The following is an 18014-nucleotide window of genomic DNA, read 5'->3' as shown; positions in this document are numbered from 1 at the left end:
AGTCCAGTGGGTAAATAAAAGTACCTAACAGTGTTCTAAAAATTCAGAGTAAAAATGCCCCAACAGATTGCATGTTTTGGCTTCTGTTAAATTGCTTGCTTTACTATTCCTTAGAACTGTTAACTAGGACATACGTTTTCTGCGTTCTTTGCCTTTAAAAGCTCCCTGAAAAATGTATTAAAGGCTGTTCTTTGAGAAGAGTTTCTCTCCAGCCAGTCATTGGCAGATCAACACAGACTCTCCATTCAGACTTTGGTTCTGCTAAGTGGTCTTTGATCTCTACACCACAACATGGTCTATCTCTTGGTGGTGCCTATGTTTTTAGACAAGGCTATGCATTTTGTGTTGAAGTGAAGGTTGGTGGTTACCTGTGTTGGTTTGAGTGAGAAATGTCCCCCCATAGGATGGAGGAATTCAACATGTGATCTAGGATTGACTGTGTTTTTTGTCAGGAAGTATGACTTTGAGGAAGATGTGCATCACTGAGGTTGAGCTCTGAGAGTTTAGTCCTGAACACTTTCCAGTTTTCTCTAATTTATGTTTGTAGAGGTGAGTCCTCATATTTCTGTTCCAAGTTCGATGCTTGCTGCATGCTGCCACGTTCATTGGCATGGTGGACTTTTGTCACATAATCCCAAATAAACTCTTCCTTCTAAGAGTTGTCTTGACCCACAGTTTTATGACTGCAACAAAAAAGTAACAAACACATTAGTCAGCATTGAAGACAGTGTCATGTGACATCCCTTGAAGTTTCCAGACCTTGAAGTGTCAGCTTCTAATCCAATCAATTTGCTTCCTGAAATGGCTAGAAGACATTTTTTTAATTAGATATATTTCTTGACTTACATTTCAAATGTTATTCCCTTTCCCAGTTTCCTATCCATAAGCCTCCCAACCCCTCCCCCACCCCTTACGGGTATTCCCCCATCAACCCCCCTTACTGCCCCCCACCATGTTCCCTTGCACTGGGAGTCTAACCTTGGCAGGACCAAGGGCTTCCTTCCACTGGTGCCCCAACAAGGCTATTCTCTGCTACATATGCAGTTGGAGCCCTGGGTCAGTCAATGCATAGTCTTTTTGGTAGTGGTTTAGTCCCCAAAGCTCTGGTTGGTTGGCATTGTTGTTCTTATGGGGTTGCAAACTAACTTTTTCAATCAACTCTTTTCAATCCTTCCTCTAATTTCCCCCTCTGTAAGGGGTCCTGTTCTCAGTTCAGTGGTTTGCTGCTAGCATTGACCTCTGTATTTTGACATGCTCTGGATGTGTCTCTCAGGAGAGATCTATAGCTGGTCCCTTTCAGCATGCACTTTTTAGCTTCATCAATCTTGTCTAGTTTTGGTGGATATATATTCACTCAGGATTATTATTTTCTCGTTCACAATGATGTCATGAAACTCATAGACATTTTTAATATAATGAGAATAATGGGATTATACATGATCTTGGATAAGTAAAAGCTAAAGATCCAAGATGAGATGTTTTAAATGTGAATGGGTTTTAAGATGCTCCTTAAAAGTCCACACTGGGGCCTGAGGTTGTTCACAAGTTTGAGCTCCTGTCATTGGCCACAGGAACACATTTAGTGGAAGAAGGGAATCAAATTAATTTTTATAAGTTGACCACTGACCCCAAGGACATGCACATGCCCTGTCCGATCTACACATACAAATTTTCCCCTATTCCTAAGAAACACAGGCAACCTTCCCCATGTACACACAAAGGCTTTCCTCTGACCTCCAAGCCCTGCAGGCTTACCCTTCATGAACTCATACAAGTTGACCTCTGACCCCTGGAGAGTGCATGCATTCTCCCTCTGATGTGCAAACACAAGTTACTTTTTGACCTTGGGGAGGTGCACACACTACCTCTAAATAAAAGATAAAATTTATTTAAAAATTTTGTAAGCAGTCAAAATGATTTGTTTCAATTGCCTATTTACTGAACTGAAAGCCAAAACAAAGCAACTTTTAAACTTCAAGCAGCAACAACAGAACCCATCTTATGTCCTCTAAAGTAAAAGGCACTATTTTTCCTTAGAGCTAAACTCTGAAGTAATCTGGTAAAGCATGTGGCATGGCTTTAGCTCCTCTGTGGAGGCAAGAACTTCTTTAGAGGGATTGCTTCTTCCATGGGTCAACCCCTGCCTTTCACTGGTAGCTTGCACACTGAATTAGCCTTGATTGCCAACATTTTATTCACCAAAGGGCTTTTAAAAAATTGCTTTGGCCGTGCTATTGGCTTGGTATAAAGCAGGGTTACTATATTGTTTCTCTAGAATATTTGCTGTATCTGGAGACATGCCGTTTATGGCTGTTCCTAAGAAGCTGATATTGGCATAGAATGGGTAAAGCCCTGAGATGTTGCTAAATATCCAGTATTGTCTATGACAGCCCACCCATACAAAAGAAACTGTTAGGTCTTAAATGTCAATAGGACTGAGGTTAGGAAACTCAATTCTTGGATCATAGACAAACCACCACAGGCAAGCGCACACACGCACGCACGCAGGCACGCACACACACGACACATGTGCACGTAAAAACAAAACAAAATCTGTTTTTTGGACTCACTGCTCCAAATGGACAGCATCAGAAATACAGCCAGTGTTGACCACATGCTCTATAATAAAAATTATGTGGGCAGTGTTGTGGATTAAGCTGGGCGGTTACAGTAAAAGCAATTCCTGCACTCGCCATACTTGTTTCTAATGCCCTGTTGAGAGAGTGGAGAGAATCCTTCCGCTAGTGTCTGTTCGTTTTTGAGTTTTCTATCCTTGTTGGTGTTTCTCTGTGTGTTATTCCAATATCGATATTATAGGCGTTAATAGTGGGCATTTCTTCGTTAGGAATAATTCTCATCACCAGGACCAAAACTTCAATAGAAATTTCGGTAGAAATTTTGTCATGTATTTCCAGAGCCTCTTCCCTTGCTTAGTAGCTGTGTGTCTAACCTGAATATTCTCTGCCACTCTGGGTCAGAGTGCAGGGTTCCCTCCATGGGGTCAGCGGGATCACATATTAGGCTCCTTCCAGTTGAAGAGGCCAGGATTATAAATACATAACTTGCTTGCTTGGCAATATCATTGAAATAACTCACTTATTTTTGTCACCCCATTGACTGTAGCTACTTTTTTTCTTTGAGTCACAGTCTCTTATGGTCCAAGGAAGCCTTGAAGGTGTTATGCAGTTGACTCTGTAGTCTTAAACCTTGATGTTCCACTTTCCATATGCTGACATTACAGACACGGTGATGGCTGTTTACCATTTTGTTCTAGTTAAATATTTTATAAACAATAGCAAGATACAATGTTTCTAAAGTGACCAGTCTTGTAAACAGATATTTGTAGCTTTAATTGGAGGCTCCAAGCTGACTTTCCAATCTTCATTTTCCTGGGGATGGGGGCGCACACAATGGCACATCATCTGTCTTGTTTCTTTTGATTGATTTTTTTCAACACAATACTTTTATTGATTCTTTGGGGATTTCGCATCATGCACCCTGATCACATTCACTTCCCGGTCTTTCCAGGTATGTCTCCCTACTCTGTGACCTTCTCCCCACCCCCAAAAAATTAAAATTACAAAAATTATAATTTGTGTTATCTATATACTCACTGGAACATGGTCAAACTTCCAGTGACCAACCCCTTAAATAGAACTGAGTTCTTCCCTTCTTTCACCCCTTTCAGAAGCCATCAAGTGTGGAGAGCTACACTTCAGCATCCTTACAAGGTTTTTAAAAAGAATTCTCTCCAATGGCTTCCTATTCAGGCTGCTACTTTTGGTGGAGATTGAAGGGTAGGGGTTGTCACAGAAGCCCTCGATCTGTCTCTCCACTACGCCTCTGCAGCCATTGATGTCACTGCTAAAGTAGCTCCCTTGCTCTTTACATTCAACAGAAGCATGGATCATGGCTTCCACGTAGTTTCTGGAAGCGCAGACTAGGAATGTGGTTCCCAGCCACAGTAGGCCCATGGACCGAGACAAGGTCCTCAAAGGCAGCTCTGATCATAGACATCACCATGGTCTCAGTGGGCAGTGCAGGCTACTGACATCACTCTAGAACCCAGTGACAGCATGACCCATGGACATCAATACGACTTCAGGCTGCAGCACAGACTGAGAATGTTCATGTGGCCTTTGGTGGTAACACAGCCATGGACGTTGTCTTAGTTAGGGTCTCCATTGCTGTGAACAGACACCATGACCAAGGACAACATTTAATTGGACCTGGATTACTGGTTCTGAGGTTCAGTCCATTATCATCATGGCGGGAAGCATGGCAGCACCCAGGAGGGCATGGTACTGCAGCAGCTGAGAGGTCTCCATCATTTTCAGAAGACTGGTTTCCAGGCTGTTAGGAGGAAACTCTCTCAAAGCCCATCCCACAATGACATACCAGGCCACACCTACTCCAGCAAGGCCACACCTCCTAATAATGTCACTCCTTCAGTCAAGCATAGTCTAAACCAGCACAGACATCAACACAGATCCTGGTTACAGTAGGAGTTTTGGGTTATTTTTGAGACAAGATTCAAACCAGACTGGCACAAAACTTACTACTTAGCCCAGGCTGACCCTGAGCCCTCTATCCTCCTGCTTCAGCCTGCTGACTTCTGGTATTATAGGCATGTGTCATGAAACCTATCTGATTTCTTAGTTTTAAACCAGGACTTTAATATATATAATGGTTGTCCTTGCTTGATTTCATGCAAAATTTCATGGCAAGACAGGCTTTTGGCTATCAGCATAGAAACATTTTCAAAATGGCTATACGTAAGAGCTGAAGATAACACCCCCATACGCTCTTGAATGACCAGGCTTGAGCAGCAGCATCAGCTTGGCCAGAAGGCTGGGTGATTTCCTATTGCACGACTCCATTGAACATGCAAAAGCTCATTCAACCCCCACCCCCACCTCCTCCCCTATTGCCGTCTTTATTTCTCGATCGTTCCTGAAAGAGCGACACGTGATTGCCTTCAGATCACTTTGAATAAGAGAAGTAATAATATTGATAATAAAATCCAAATTCAGAGAAGACGTGGTACTTGATTCAGCAGCCAGGGTGTTTGTGCGCGCGGTGTTAAAGGTGTACTAAGGATGTATTAATCTTATTTTCCCCTTTCATTTTACATGAAAGCTGTCATTATTGGGATAAGGATAAAATGAACGTAAGTATGATAAATGATAAGTGCCCACGAGAGTCAATACGCTACTCCAAGAGAGCATTGCTAATCAACCAGTGCAGCAGGCTAATGCGCTGTGTGAGCTAGTGCCTCCGAGAGATGCTAAACTTGTAACTTAGTGAGCCTGACATTTAGCTTGGAGCTGCTTTTGGCTTAAGGTGAAACAAAGGATACGATCAGGTGATCAGGTGTGGACCACAGTAGGAAGCCCTGTTTTGGGTGATGCCCTTGCAACACCATGCAAAATACAAAATGGCTTCCATATCCCTCACAGGCCTCCGTGTACACACGAGCCTTTTACTGGCTGTTAAATAACAAAGTGAAGAGCGTTCTAAACTTATTTTTATGATGGGGAAAGGAAAAGGAGGAGCATCCGTTTGCTCCCAGTTTGAAAGCTCTGTGCTGTACAATGAACCCGATGAACATAAATTTTAAAAAAATGCAAGGGCTGGAGTTTCCGCGCGCCATAGTGAGTGTCTGCTGTACTCTAAGACGTACTTTCAAAACCCAAGTCTTAATTATTAATGGATAAATCATTCTCTCTGCACTTGATGATCTCGAGACCTCTTACACAGCTTCTTTGTTGACCGTCAGACCCTGCCTGTTCTCTATACTCCAGTTAGCAAGATTATGGACCAGGAGAAAGTTGTTCACATGGTGTTTGAACACAAAAAAGCATTCCTGTTGCCCTTAAGAGACGAGTCTCAGAGCTTGCAACTGATCTGTGTAGACATGTGGCTGACGGCTGCACTTGGGTTGATAGGGAATCTGTTGGATGTAGCAAGGCCCTTACCAGTTCTTGGGATAAATGATGCTTCCTGTTGACATCGGTCACCTTGGCTCTTCCGGCGTTTTAGAGATGCCTGCCCACCTCTCTTTCCATGTGGCTGATGGGTTATTTAGCATGTATTGAGTATGTCGAATATGCCGAGATCACGTGATAAAATAAAACAGCAGAGTCATACCCATCAAAATTCTACCTTCTGCCTTGGCAGTTCAGGGAGGAATAGGAGACTCTGAAAAGGTAAGGATGGGGATGAGAAAGCAGCCATTCTCTCAGACTTTCCTACTAGCTAGCAATGGTGAACCTCTGTTCTCATTGCCCTGACCCCAACCCAGAGAGGACTTTCCAACGTCTGAATAACAAGAAAATGGAAGGGGAAAGAAATACATAGATTGTGGCTGAGGTTAGTTTGTAAGGATGATACTGTGTAAGGATGAGACTATAACATAGAAAGACTTCTCATGACCATGAATACCAATGGTTGTCTAGGTAGGAAGCCAGCACTGAGTGTGTGGTAATGGCCAGCAGAATTTACCTCAGTTCAGGTCAGCATAGTGCTCTTTCTTAAATTTATACTGATGTGGACACGAAAGAGTAGTTCTTTTATGTCATTTATTCCCATGAATGTCAGGAAGAACAATGTCAAAAAATTGTCATTGTGCAGAAGTTTACCCTTGGGGTCTACTATGTCTTTGGCTCTAAGAATGTATAAACAATAGACAAGACAATAAACACATGGTTCCCCTACTCAACAATGGCAATTTACTTAATTTTCTCTGCTTTGCCATTCCTTTCTTCTTTCCTATTCTCCTTCCTCTTTTCTGTCTCTGACTTCTTCCTTCCTTCCTTCATTCTTTCCTTCCTTCCTTCCTTCCCCTCCATTCCTCCCTCCCTCCTCTCTTTCTATCTTTCTCTGTCTCCCTCTCTCCTGTTTCTTTTCTTTTCTCTCTCTCTCTCTCTTTCTTTCTTTCTTTTGTTCTCCCCCTTTCCTCCTTTCCTTTCTTCTATCTTTCTTTTCATCTGTCTCATGTAGCCCAGGAAAACCTTGAATGTGCTGTATAGACAACTTGAACTCATCCTTTTTCTGCCACCTCAAGCATCCTGATGCTGTACGCATGGGAGGATCTAGTTACGTCCTTTCCTGGTGTGCTGAAGGTGCTATACCACAGTTATGGTTACGGTATAATTAAAAGTAACGAATAAATGCAATCATTCTTTGTGTTTAAACAACAGAAGTTGAGGCGACTTAGATGATAATTGTCCGAGGAATGGTATTTGATGGAAGAGGTTAAACATTTCCCCAAAATAGAAAAGTGTGGGGAAATCATGGTGCCTCTCTGTTCATCTGTTCAAAGTCACTCGCTGAAATGAGATGGGAGACCAGAGGATTTCTGAATGGCACACATGGACCATAACTTCAGGGAAAGAGGCGTGCTCCTAACTTAAGCAACTGGGACTGTTTTTGTCATCTAGATTCCAGCAGCCTCAGTCCAATTGCATTTCAATTCTCTTACTCATAAATGAGGACAGGAACAGGCATTGGCCTTTCCTATATTTTCCATCCTCCCAGAATGCTTTCTAGGCTGAATGAGAACATAAAGGAAATTATTTTGAATTCTTGCAAGAAAGGTACTATTCAAATTCAAGAAATAATTTTAAGATCTTATATCCATTTTACACATCGTTTTCTGCTAAATAAAAGAGCAAGCATAGTTTGAATTTCATCCTGCCCTTTTGGCAAAATCTCCAAATTTGTCTTCCTGAATTTTTTTGGATAAAAGTCATTGTCCTAAGCAAAGTAACTTGTCATCCATTTTTTTTCCTCAGTACCTAGAATTTAAACCTCCCATTACTTTATTTACAGATAACTGAGAAAGTGGCAAGAGGATTTTAAAATTTATACATAAAAGTCAGTTAAACACATGAGGCAGCTTTTTACTCCTCTATCCTTTCTGCCCCATTTTCTGTAGCATGAACTGAGTCTTCCCTCATTTGAGTCTCAGGAGTTTTACCAGAGGTTAACGTAAAGCCGCTTCTATCAAGTATCATGACCACCACCACCACCACCACCACCACCACCACCACCACCACCACCACCACTACCACCACCATCATCATCATTCACTTCCACTCTTGACAAGCACACCCCGCACATTATTACTCAACTGAGTCTGAAGAATCTCAGCTCGGGATAGGGAGTGAAAACTTCTGTATTCTCAGGTCACATGCTGCTGCTGCTGCTGCTGCTGCTGCTGCTGCTCCAACCAGTTGAGGTCACACAGATTGAAACCTGCATTATAACTGTACAGTGGCCCATTAAACATCTCATTTCATCTGAAATGTCCTTTCACGAATGCTTTCAGAAAATCAGGCATCGGCCTTCCGTCTTCCTGTAGCTCATCTCTTATCCTCTTAAATAAATATAGAACAAAATGACAACAAATTTTTCTGTGTGCTTACAAACTTACAAGAGTGTCTGTGAGGTCTCGCTGTTAATATCACATTTTTCCATATTAATGCGTACAACAAGCAGTGTATGTCATATTTGTTGATATATTCTGTGCTTCTACATTATTGCAGCTCTATAGATTTCCTTGATGACCAACGTGACAGCACTGTAAACAATTTACAATCAATTGTCTGTCTTTATATTCAATTCTAGTGCCTGTGATGAGTCCATTTTTAAAATTGAAAGTATTTTAAAGAGTTGAGCAAAAAACCAAACCAAAGGAAACCAAACAGAAATAAACAAACAAACAAACAAACAAACATGCAAACAACCCTCAAACATCTGTAGACTGAACCCACCCCAGAGCTCTGGGAAACAGGAAATGCAGGCATTTTTTTTTATTTTCTCAGAACAAACCAACCCTAACATAACAAGAGACAAAAACGAGGCAAAGCAACCGAATGGAGAGAAGTGGGTGTTACTGATGGAAGGCTGAGTGGGGACTGAGGGTTTGCTCTCAGGGATGCACACTGTCAGTGCCTTATCCAGTCCTCATCAGAGAGGCTTCCTCTGGTCACAGATGGGAACAAATGCAGAGACCCACATCCAGACAAGATATGGAAAGGTGGGCTGGATTGGGTGCCACCATCAAATCCCTCCTCTCAGAGCTCCCTCAGAAGAGGGGGCAGCAATGTTGTGAGAGTCAGAGGGGATGGAGGACACCAGAACGTGGTCCTCTGAATCAACTAAGCAAGATGCGTCATGAGCTCACAGAGACTGAAGCAGCAAGCACAGGACCTGCTGGGTCTGCACTAGGTCCTCTGCTTATATAGCAGAGCTGTTAGCTTGGTATTTTTATGGGACTCCTGAGTATAAAAACAAGTGGATCTCTGGCTCTTTTGCCTGCTCTTGGGATCGTTTCCTCCTGATGAAAGCTCTTGCTTCCTCTTATTATAGTTTGTCATGTATTGCTGTGAAATCATATAAAAGGCCGTCTTTTATTCCATACTTAGTCTGCCACTGTAGTGCCCCATGACATCTGTTAGACATCTTCATCTCAGCCCGCAAATCGTCTCACCCGCTTTGCTCCATCCCATATCACACGGCAGTTTGCTACTCTCTGAGCCTGGCAACAATCTCTCTTACCAATCTAGTTCCCAAGACAGGTTGCCACCATGCCAGACATACACGTTCCAATTCTGTGGCTGCCCAATGTCTCCAGCCACCACATACTCTCTTGAATTCAATTAAAAGCACCACATGAAAGAACACACAACACAACAACCTCTGATCCAATTGATAAGATGTAATTGCCCACCTAGACACACAAAGCCCTGTACACATCCATCCCTTAAGAATATTCATAACAACCTGTAAATGTGCAGAGAGGAATCTTAACATCTGCCTCCATGTTCTCTCGGCTGCTTCCCCCTCTCTTGCTCCAGACTTCTCCCCTCTCTAAAACTTTTCTCCTGTTCATCCTTCCTTCTCGTCCAATGACAGGTCTCGTTCTATCTTGTACCTGCCTTCATCTGCGTAATGACATCATCCTACAGTCATGTTGGTTGTTATCTCTTAGAAGTTTGTTCTTTTTTAATGAAGGACAGAAAGGAATAGTTTCAGCATGGGAGGAAGGTTGGTAGGGAGGAACTGGGAGGAATAGAAGGAGGGGAAACTATAATTAGGATGTATTGTATGAATAGCAAAGTTAATTTTAATTAAAAATAAATAAATGTTTTAAGGAGAGAAAAAGAAAGAGTTGAGTAGAGAGATTAGGCCATGTCTACAGTAAAAGGTCTGGAGAAAGTGTTAACAAAACACAAAAAAGCAGATTTGTCATTTCAAAGTAGAGAAGAAAAAATAGCAATGGATAAATAGCTGATCGGTCACCATCACATTGTAGTAGAGAACTTTATCGCCATGCCAATTGCAGCTGGCTTCCTTGGAGAATTTGCCTTCAGCAAAACTACTGCTTTACTCTTTAGTTCCATCTACTGAGTCCCATCTACAGGAACTTGCTCTGAAACAATGGACTCCCCAAAGTTTTAAATTAACGATTATATTTCAGAATGCATATCAGAGGTGAACAAAACCTTGCTAGAAAAATATAATTGGTGAATTTTTTTTAATCAAACTTTGAAAAATGGGATGGTCTAAGTATAAAATACTGCACTTAAAAAAAACAAACAAACCATGTGTTTGTTTTTGTAACAAATTACAGCAAGGAAAACGCATTTTATAGCAGCATCTACACACAGTGGTGTTGTATATTCTGTTGTAATAAACTTCCCTTTGCCACCGCCCTGCTCTGTCACAAGTGCTTTCCATACTTTTTAATGCTTGAAGCATAGCCACGTTAAAATGTGAAGGAGCCATTGAAATTTCTTACATGTGGCCCTGATGGAAACACTTTAAAATACTCCAAGTTTCCATATCACATAAAGATAATTACAAATGGATACTGAACTGAAGGCAAAATTAAATTGTCCCATGAAGAAAATGCAAGAAGAGTTCTCTAGCATCGGATTAGGCAATACACCTCTAAATCACCAGAACCACAACCGTAAAATAATAAAATGAAGTAAAAAGTTTAGGTGGATCTAAAAACCTTCTTTTAAAAGAACAGCGAGAAAATGGGAATGCAAGCCAGCAGCAAATATGTACAAACACATGTCCGGTGAAAGGCAGACACGAAAACACAGAATCATCTTGTGGACCAGTGAAGAAAGAAAACAAGTCAATGGTAAAAGTGGGTAAAAGATTTGGAAGAAACGCGGCAAGAGCTCCCTGACTGCTTAAGGGTGTGGCACTTTGAATGAGAATGTCCCCCACAGGCTCACTTGTCTGGACCCTAGGTCTCCAGTTGATGGTGCTCTTTGGGGAGGTTATTGAATCTTGTGGAGATGTGGCCTTGCTGGAGGAAGTAAGTCCCTGGACATGAATTTTAAGGGTTCATAACCTCACCCTACTTCCTCCTTCTTCCTCTGCTTCCTTTGCACAGGTGACCTGTGATCAGCCAGCTCCCTACTTCTGCTGCCACACTGACACCATCCTTCTGGAACTGTTAGCTAAGGTAGACCAGTTCTCCCTTATGTTGTTTCTGCTCATGCTATTTTATCACGGCAACAAAAGTTAACTCAGGATGAAAATGATGCAGATGACAAAATGATAGAGGTGGTGATAACTACTATCTATGAGGAACAAGACAGTACATACCCAGATTGGTTGGACTAGACACAGTTCCTCTCATGTAATCTCTGTTTTCTTTGAGCTAATGACATTGGGAAATATTTTTAGTATTATTTTGTGTGTAGTGCATGGGCACGTGTGTTTGTGCACTTGTATGTGTGGGGTGCATGCATACGGTTGTATGTGGAAGACAGTGGTGGAAGTTGGGTGTCTTCTTCTGTTGTTCTTCATGTTGGTTTTGAGACAGCGTCGCTCACTGAGATTAGAGATCCCTAATTGGATAGACTGGCTGGAGAGTGAGCTCAGGCACTGCTTACATCTCCAGCTATAAGGTTACAGTCAAATACACTCCTTCCGCCCCAAATTTTAAGTGAGACACAAGGATCCGAACTCAGCTTCCCACAATTGCATGACAGGTACTTTACTCACTCATATACCAAGCATTTAAAAATTTTTATTTTAACTCATAAAGATGGGAACATTGACACATTCTTATAATTCAGGTGCTTAGGAAGCTTATATGGGGAGAATTGCCATGAGTTCAAGGCCAGTATGACTGATAGTTTTATGTCAACGACACGAACGACAATCGTTTGACATGAGGGAGCTGCAGTTAGAAAGCTGCCTCCATAAAACTGCCTGTAGGAAAGTTGCCGGGATATTGTCTGATCCATGATTGACGTGAGGGGGCCCAGTCTACTGAGAGTGGTGCCACACCTGCACAGGTGGTGCTGTGCTCTATAAGAAAAGTAGGTTGGGCAAGCCATGGGGAATGGCGCAGGAAGGAGCACTCCTCCATGACCTCAGCATCAGTTCCTGCCTCCAGGCCCCTGCCTTGACTTCCTGGATGATGGTTTGTGTCTACAAATTAGAAGTTTTGAAATACACCTTTCCCCCCTTGTTGATTTTGATCATGGTGTTTCATCACATCAATAGAAACCTAACTAAGACCATCATACATAGAGAGGAACAGGCCTGTATGATAAGACTCAGATTCAAGACTTTTTTTTTTTTTTTGATTTGTAGATTGTGCAAAAGCTGGTTGTGGCACTAATTTGACCTGGAAGTCTGTATTTGCTGACCTCAAATACAGGCTCCACACGGAACAACAAAAAAAGCACTCCCCCCATTCCATCTACTTAGAATTAACAACATCTGCGCCCTTTATGTATCAATGCTTCCATTTTTCAATATCTGCACAGTCTAGTAAATCCCAAGCCAAGATATGTAATTAAAGTAGATCTGAGTAGGTAATGCCCAGAGATGCTCAGGGGAAGCAAAATCATCATTTCTGAAGAATGGACTCTCATAAAGTTTACAATAGCCAAGGAGGAACTCAAAATGAATATTTTAAAATATGAAGGAAACCACCACCGAGAGCCTATATTGGTGCCAGTTATTTAAAATGTTAGAAGAGATATGCAAAGCAAAGAGCCAAACAAATAAACAAAAAAATGAAACCATGGTAATTAGAGGAGAGCAGGTCAGTGAGATAGCCCACTCAGGAAGAGATCTCCTACACAGACAGGCCTGACACCCTGAGCTTGATCTCTGGAACTCACGGAGGAAACAAGGAAGTGATTCCAAGAAGGTACTCCATGATCTCGACACATGTGTACCATGATGTGCTGAGCACACACACACGCACATACACACACTGAATGATATGTAAAGTTAAAAATCTAAAAATTACGAAGCAAATTTAGAAAGCATGACTTCTTTAAAATTCATGAGCATGTGGACACACATGCATGTGTGTGTGTGTGTGTGTGTGTGTGTGTGTGTGTGAGAGAGAGAGAGAGAGATCCAAGCACAACCTTGTGTGCCAGCCTCAGGAACACCATATGTCTTCTTTGAGACAGTCTTTCATTGGCCTAAAGCTCACCCACTAGGTAAGCTGACTGTTGATACCCAGGGACCCTTTTTCTTTGCCCTTTTCCCTTGACCATATGCTGGGCTAGGTTCTTGGGGCCAAACTCTGGTCTTCTTGCTTTCCAATCAAGCATTTCGCCAACTGAGTTATCTCTCTAACCCCCTGAATCATAATTTTTAATAATATCTCAATGATTAAAATTAGAAATTTAATGAATGGATAAGGCCTGTGCATAATGGTGATTTAGAAGGAAAAAGGCTCAGAATTGGACACACAGAGGAAAAGATCGAAAGTATAAAATGCTGATTATAAGGTGTGATATGGAATAATGAGATGGATTTTATTTTACTTCTTATCATTTGATCATAGTTTCAGAACATGAGGAATAATGGGAAGCATGAAAAGAATTAGGTAAGTGCTAAAATAATTAGATTTTATGTTCATTTGTTTTAAGTGTCCAGATTCTGTATGTTGAGATAAGGTCTCATTTAGCCTAGATTGGTCATGAACTCTCCATGGAGCTGAGGGTGACATCAAACTCCCGATCTTTTCACCTCTGCCTCCTAGTTTCAGGGATTACGGGTGTGCTTTATCACTGCATCTAAGCAGTTAGAACATATCATGTACTCAGAATGGGTAGAAGTTACAACTACCTTAAAGTTTTGCAATTGAAAACTATAGAAATCTAAGGCATGACAAGTCAGAACTCAAAGGGGAAAAATACATTTTACCTAGAAAGGAATAAAAATTGGTCAACAATGTAACTAAACACGTAACTACATAATATCCCAAAATGCTGAGAACAGATATCTATTTGGTTGACACGGAGTTGTGTTCTATTTGCTTTAAAACACAGAAGCAAAATAAAGATATTTTCATGAAAAAAAAAAACATGCTCACCATCAATAGACCCTTTCTAAAGTCTGTGCATTTCTTTTCAAAACCAACCTTGATCCTATTGTCTTCCCTATGTAGCCCAGGGTTGCTCAGAACTCATGGCAAGCCTCCTGCCTCTGTCCCTCCAGTCCTGATTTTACAGAGAGTCTTTCCATGCCCAGCTTGAACTGTGCATTTCTGGCAGGAGGAAAGTGGTTTCAGTGGAAGACATATGAAGCCGTGTATTCACATGTGTGTACATGTGAAGAAATTCAAAATAAGTTCATTGTGAGGGAAAAGAAAAAAGGAATGTGTTATTTGGAATATTAAAAACATGGAAGGAAGGAGATCAATCTAGAAAGAGCATCATTCTGGGAAAGGATAGAAACAGCTTGATGAGACTGTCAATCAAACACACCCTAACCAGAAGCAATGCAGAGCAAAGATACCGTGCAGACTTCCAAACTGGCGGAAGCTTTCAGGGACACAGCAAGAGAGTATCTTAGGAAAGTTACATAGTTTCAAAAGTACTGAACCGCCAACACAGTTCCTTTATGCCTGTCTGTCAACATGTACAGGGCTTCACAGTGTGCTTTCTAAATAAAAGCATGGGACAGGCAGGGACAGGGTTCCATTTCATTATGTAAAAAGAAATCTTACCTTATTTTTGTAGCCAAAGAGCTAAGAGAACATTTTATGGTGCTCTCTGTATATACTGATTCCAGCTTTCTTTGCTGTAAGTGCAGGCTGTTAAAATCCTCCCAGAGATAAGAGCTTCTCTGTTATCCAATGCCAACAGTGTGTCATTAACAAGTTGTAAAGACTTTTTTCTTTGGAGCTAAAAGTGGTGGCCCAACAGTTAACCCTTGCTACTTTTCCAGAGGACCAGAGATCTGTTTCCAGTATCCAAGTCAGGCACCTCACAATAAATAGCCTTTAACTGGAGCTCCAGGGGACCTGCCACCCTTTGTGCCCCCCCCCAGAGCTGGGGACCGAACCCAGAGCCTTGCGCTTGCTAGGCAAGCACTCTACCACTGAGCTAAATCCCCAACCACCCCCCCGCCCCCCTTTGTGGTCTTTTAAAAACATAATCTTTCCTCAATTCCCTTACAGGTTTACAGAGTTCTTCTCACCTCTCACAGAGGAGAATTTTTGATTCCTGATTTATTCACTTCTCAATTATCAACCTTAAACCTTAAGTTAACTAAAGTTTTATAAAAATGAATCCATAACTCAACAAACCATAAACCAATTGACCATAGAATTAATCAGTAGTATAAAAATTTAAGTTGGAATCAAATGTAACAACTTAGAAATCAAATTAGAAAATGAATAAGGCAAATGGAAACATAAAATGAAAGGTTAGGAATAATCTGAAATATATTAATAATCACATTTAACAAAAATTGACTAAGCCTGCTAGTTGAAGAACAAATTAAATTGTGGGGCTGAGATGACACACATGACCAGTCTATCCGATGTTCATAGTGAATGGCCTTAAAATTAGGGCACAGTAACTCCAGTTCCAGGGCATATGATGCCTCTTCTGATCTCTACATGTATCGGGCACATATACAGGGCTCAGACAAAAATGCAGTTGAAACCCCCATATAAGCATCTACTTCTGAATTTATGAAATTGCAGTTATCTACGGCCGGCCACATCCATCTTTCAAAGTACAATCCACATAATATGTATAATATATTTCTGTTAACATCCAAAATATTTGCAAAACTGACCACATTCAAGATAGGAAAAAGAATATTTTAAAACATATAATATCATATTTCCTGTATTTTCCAACCAAATAGGATCAAGCTAGAGTTCGATCACAAAAATGTAATGGAACTCTTCCCTCATTCGCAATACAACTGTGAGCAATTTCAAATGCCTTTGCCAGACTCTCTTGCAGCTATCATCCTGATAGAATAATTGTGACCACTATTCTGAATCTCAAACTTAGAACTGATCTGGAGAGATAGAGGCAGAGCAAGAGGGAGCATGTTTTGTTGAATGCTGTTGCCCTATGAACAGAAGATTTCTTAATGTCTAGCATACACAAGGGTCCTATCTATACACTTTGTAGCATAACTGTTCTTGCTAACTTTAACACTCCATGTACAACTTTCATTGCTTGCAAACATTAGGGATTGGTGTCAATAGCACTTTGTTGCCCTTAAGTCATTCCACTCCCTTGAGCCAGTGAAGTCACATCCTATGATTGTGGCTCCTGTCTTACTTAGGGATTTTTTAGTCTCTGCTGTGTCTCATTATCTTTTGACAGATTTTTATGTGCTGTGTTGTCTCAGGCTCCATCCTGGTCTCTACTTTGAGGTATGATGTTCCACAAAACCTACCAACCACATGTGGGTAGGATTTTGTTTCTTAGTTTTTCAACAGCTACCTTTAATGTACCTGACAGTTACACAGCATTCAGTAATAGTAAAAATCTGAAAGATTTGAGCGTATTGTGATGTTGATTTTGTTCTTCATCCATTTTGCTTTCATTAGTTGCATGAATTTGAGATTATTCTTGTTTAAATTTTTTCAGACAATTATCGACCATTTGCCTTTTTTTCATTCTCACTATTTTTGTCTTTGGGACCAAAAATTGCTTCACAGACATATATATTTCTAGCCAACCAATCAATGGACGAAAACCAAAATTAAAATGAACATGAGAATATTGCATTTATTATTAAGCCAAATAATAAAAATGAAATATTTAATTCATGTAATATAGAAACTATGCATTTTAAATTAAATATGTAGTCTCATGTACTTATGCTAATAGAACAGGAAGCCAAGGATTATTGTACTAATTATTAAACTAAGGAAATAATTTAATAGCAGAATAAAATTAAAAAATAACAAATGAAAGGACAATATACTCTTTTCTTAAGATTTATTTATTATATATAAGTACACTGTAGTTGTCTTCAGACACACCAGAAGAGGGCATCAGATCTCATTACAGATGGTTGTGAGCCACCATGTGGTTGCTGGGATTTGAACTCAGGGCCTCTGGAAGAGCAGTCAGTGCTCTTAACCACTGAGCCATATCTCCAGCCCCTCCCCCCCCGGGACAATATTTTTTACTTTCTTATTTACAACAATACATGTATCCATTTCTTTCTTTTTTCTCCACTCTGGTTCTTGAAGCTCGTCACAAGTGCACAGATGGCTGAGAAGAGCCTGCCTTCAGTTCTAACGCTTTCTGGTCTCAGCAGCCTGGTTCCCTCCATCACCTGCCCTGGTCTTTCATTCAATCACAACCTTCTCTTTGAAAGCTCTTCTGACCCTTGACAACACAGTTTCAGTCCTTCTCCCAAACTATGTACTAGGATATATTTTTTTATATGACAGTACATTCAGCATAGCACATTCTTTTGTAAAGTTCTTTGTAATTTCTCTCTTTAAATTGGAATTTATCTCCCGTCAGGCAAAGAACGACTGAACTTTCACCTTGTAGCATCTAGAATTAGTAGTTGGAGATCAGGGAATGTTTGTTAAGAAAATTATATCAGTAGATGTGATGATGACCTACAGTTATAGAAAAACAATGTTAAAATTGCTGCTTACTGCTTCTTTGGAACGTAAAGAATAGCATGTTTAAAAGAAGAGATGTTAAAAGCCACATGGATATTTTATTCCAATG

The sequence above is a fragment of the Rattus rattus genome, chromosome 6 (genome assembly GCF_011064425.1).
Source record: "Rattus rattus isolate New Zealand chromosome 6, Rrattus_CSIRO_v1, whole genome shotgun sequence".
In the NCBI taxonomy this organism is placed as follows: Eukaryota; Metazoa; Chordata; class Mammalia; order Rodentia; family Muridae; genus Rattus; species Rattus rattus.
The sequence above is the reverse complement of the archived record's forward strand: the minus strand, read 5'-3'. Positions refer to the sequence as shown.